The following is a 3,894-nucleotide window of genomic DNA, read 5'->3' on the forward strand; positions in this document are numbered from 1 at the left end:
CCCAAAGTTAATGATTACATAAGGTTGTTAAAGCCTGCCTTTTCAACGAAAAAAGGCGAACAGAAGGTCCTCTCATCAAAACTGTCCAAGCCGTAAAGCTATCTCTGACTCAACTACATGCAGGTAAGAGGTTTTGAATTTTAATTAATTCTACGACAGAATTAATATTTTTGGCGAAGCGTAAATTATATCCAACATCTCAATAATTTCCCCAAAAATTACTCTGGACATCCAAAGGAACAAGCCTTTTGTCTTTTAAAACCTGGATTTTTGGCCAGTTATTAAGCCTTGGTTTACCATTCATTCTACAGGTGTAACCTGTTAGGTAAGAGTATTCAGTCATACAGAGAGTCCATGTTTATCAAATTTCATATACAGAAGTCTGAACTATATTTTCGTTTTGCTGTAGGGGGCATACAAAACGTCTTCAAGTGGCTTTTCAAGTAAGTACCAGTTATTTATGTTTATTCTTTTTCTGCAAAGTAAAAGCAAATTTCCTTATATTTAAATCTCAGCCGGTGAGAACCAACTGTCCGCTTTGGCAACCCGGAACTTCTCGAATTTGACGAAAGACTTTGGAAAACAGTAAACGACTTCCGCCTAAAGCTACTTTATACCACATATTCCAATTCTAGAAGAATAGTTATAAGTTTAAGTCAATTAAAACTAGTTATTTTCAAGCACTTGTTACAATGATTTTTTAGCGTTTTATTCAACAGCAAATATCTCCAGTACAGGTGAACTTTCTTATTTCGAACTCGAGTATTTCGAATCAGCTCGGCTCTGGCTTACTAATTTATGTTCATTTTCCTTGGTTTTGCCCCTATTTTTTGAATCGTTTTCGTTCTTAATTAACCAAGCCAAATTACCGGAGGCTTGGAAACTGAATATTTAGTTTTGGATTAAAAAAGGCTGTCCCAGCCTCGGTTCACCCTCTATATTGCAATGTTTTTGTTGATTAGGCCACCCCCTTTTTATTTTTCTTCTACCGTCGTCCGTCCGACCGACCCGAATTTTTGGCATTTTCAAAAAAATAATTACGTACCGGTAGTTAAAGCATTTTTTCAATTTAAATAGTTAATTCCTTTTAATCTGAAAAATGAGCGTAGTAATGCATCGCAACGCGGAAAGCTTTTCAGTGAGGTTTCAGTACAAAGGAAGACCGACATACGATATATGAGACTTTTTGGCTGCAAAGTAAAGGAGAAAATAGCGAAAATCTCTCATTTTTAGGCTAAGAAACCTACCGAAACGCTAGGCAGACTAGTAAGGATAATCGTTCTTTTTTTTTTTCAAAATACTTTTCATTCAAACTACACACGACGAGGCAATTAAAATCTAAATTTTCTTTATACCTTAAATTAATTCACTAGTTATTGTCAAAAATAAAAACCATTTTTATCAACCCAATGCATGTAATGGCTTCAAAGCCCGACCCAAAAACCCGAGGCTCTTACAAATGCCACGTGTAATCGCAGACGTCTTACAAACACCTTGCGCAGGTTAAAACAGACTTGTGTATAGAAACTCTCGACAAAGTTGGATTCCACATGCAACATCGTTGGGTGTAAATGTTGAGGTAGTGGCAAAACACTATCCAACATTGCTTTGCGAAACTGATTCAAGTTCAAGTTGGCGCTAAATTTATAAATATGACGCTAACACTGAAACGGAAACCGCTCGTTGCGCTTGTGTTACTGGAGCTGTTTGAGGACGGAAATGACAGTTCAAACGAGGAAAATCCAAAAACTGGTTAAGAGAACGTGTACAAAGGGGTATGTTCGCTGCAAAATACATCGGCGTTTAGGAGATGATGAGAACAGAGCGATAGTGATTAGGGGACAAGTGCCCCAAAGACATGGCCTTGCTTCATACCTCGCTGATCAATGTTTCTGGCTGTTGATCCTTGTCCGCCATCTTTGTTGCAAATAATGCTAGAAGCCTAGGCTTGAAAATAAAATAGCGATTCGTGATTGGCTAGTAGCGCGAACGTGACTAGATTCAGGACACAACTTTGTTGGAAGAGCGGCAAAACACTGCAACATTGTTGCGTCGAGCAGAATTGTTGGTCGCAATGTTTGATCAAAAGCAAACTCTATCCAACACTTGATCGAGCAAAAGATGTTAGACGAATATCATCCAACATGGGTGGCCAAACGGTCGAACAATGTTGGATCGAGCAAAGTTGGAACGTTGAATCCAACTTTGTTCGATAGTTTGGCCAGGGCTTTAAAGCCGTGCAGTGTGTAAGACGTCTTACAAAATCCTTTTAGAAAATCAGCGTACGCAATGCGAGTTGTGCTTGTGATAAGGGTTAACACTGCCCAGTTTAAAAGTCATAAGGCACTTTTAAGAGTATCATGTTACACGCACATTTTGTAAGGTTCTAAAATGACACGAGGCGTTCTTACGAACACCCATAACATACTGCGCGCAGAACCACTTACACACGGCATTGGAAAGGGGTTTGTAAGCAGTCTCATCTACGTTTTTAACTGTGTCTGATGGTTCTTTTCCAAGGCATGACCGTAAGACGTACTTTGCGTTATCCACATCCAGGGTAGACAAGACTTGTTACTGGGTTGCCAGTATGGCAAACCCAGTCGGGATCTGCTTTTCATTTGTTTGTTTTTATTTATTTATTTATTTTTTCCGTGTCGGTAAAAGTCTTGCCTGTCACTCCCCTGCTAAGTGGTGTCTTTGTGCATAGAGCCTTCTGCTCGTATTTTCTTAGGATAGAGAGGGTAGTGGAAATGCGTAGATTTCTCTGGTGGACACAGTAGAATGATAAACTTAACCGGCAATGGCGTCGAAAGTCATGTAACGCGAATGGCATTTACAAAATATACCCTTATGAAGCTCAATAATGGCAAGTCATTTGGATACTGAACAAGACAGGCGGTGGAATCTTAAAAGCAACGCGTAATGGACTTCGACAACAATCTGTCGCCCGTCGAGCCGGAATCAAAGTGAGCTGCATTTCTAAGATTTTACCAAGTGTGCTGTTATGTAGAACACTGAAAGCAAATGGAAAATTCTCTGGTAACTTATGGGTTCAACAAAGACAGAGAACGAATCGAACACCTTAAGTGGATCTGTGATCAACTCTGCACAGTCTTCAGGTAAAAAAAAAATGGAAATGTGACAGCCAAGAATTATTTGAAAGAAAGCTTATCGTCAATTTTGTGCTTCATCATTCAAGGACAAGGTTCTTCATGGAAACGGTTTGATCCTGAAATTTTAGTTTGTTGTAATATTGCGCATATTTGACACGATTGAGTTTTTTCTCTTCACGCACGTAATGAAATAGCAAGGGGTTTTTGCCTCTAATAGCAAATATGTTGTTGTTTCAAAAAATTGTTCGCTGGAAAAGGTGACCTTTATGAATTCATCATGTTTTATGATATGCGAGCTTAACTGGATAGTTTTTATGGCAATAGTAAAGCATTTTCCTTGTTATTCAAGGAAAAGGTTCTTCCGGTTCTTCAGGAAAGGGTTTGAACCTGAAGTACATGGTAATTTGACACGATTGAGTTTCTTGTATTCACGCACGCAATGAAATAAGAACAGGTTTTCGCCTCTAAGAGCAAATATGTTGTTTGTTTCGAAAAATTGTTCGCTTGAAAACGTGGCCTTTATGAATTCATCATGTTTTATGATATGCAAGCTTAACTGGATAGTTTTTATGGCAATAGTAAAGCATTTTCTTGTCAAAATGAGGTTAGCGTTTTTCTGTTGTGCTAACTTAATTAAATATAAATATACATTCTGTCTCGTGAGTTTCAGTGAAAATGCGATGAAAGATCATTTAAGATGTCTTGATTCTTGACAGACAAAGTAGCCTGCGAATACAGGCGCCTATTGGAAGGCGACGATCCCGGGGGCGGGGCATTT

At 38.7% G+C, this 3,894-nt stretch overlaps 1 protein-coding gene across 1 annotated transcript in view; it reads left to right on the forward strand.

Moving 5' to 3' along the window:
* LOC138003219 (histamine H2 receptor-like) overlaps positions 1–3,894 on the forward strand; it is a 9,394-nt gene continuing 5,500 nt past the window's right edge. The window contains exons 1-2 of the mRNA XM_068849176.1: positions 1–123; positions 410–443. The gene's annotated coding sequence lies outside the window, so the exon portion shown is untranslated. The remainder of the gene's footprint in view (positions 124–409; positions 444–3,894) is intronic.

This window comes from Montipora foliosa, chromosome 5 (assembly GCF_036669935.1).
Source record: "Montipora foliosa isolate CH-2021 chromosome 5, ASM3666993v2, whole genome shotgun sequence".
NCBI lineage: Eukaryota > Metazoa > Cnidaria > Anthozoa > Scleractinia > Acroporidae > Montipora > Montipora foliosa.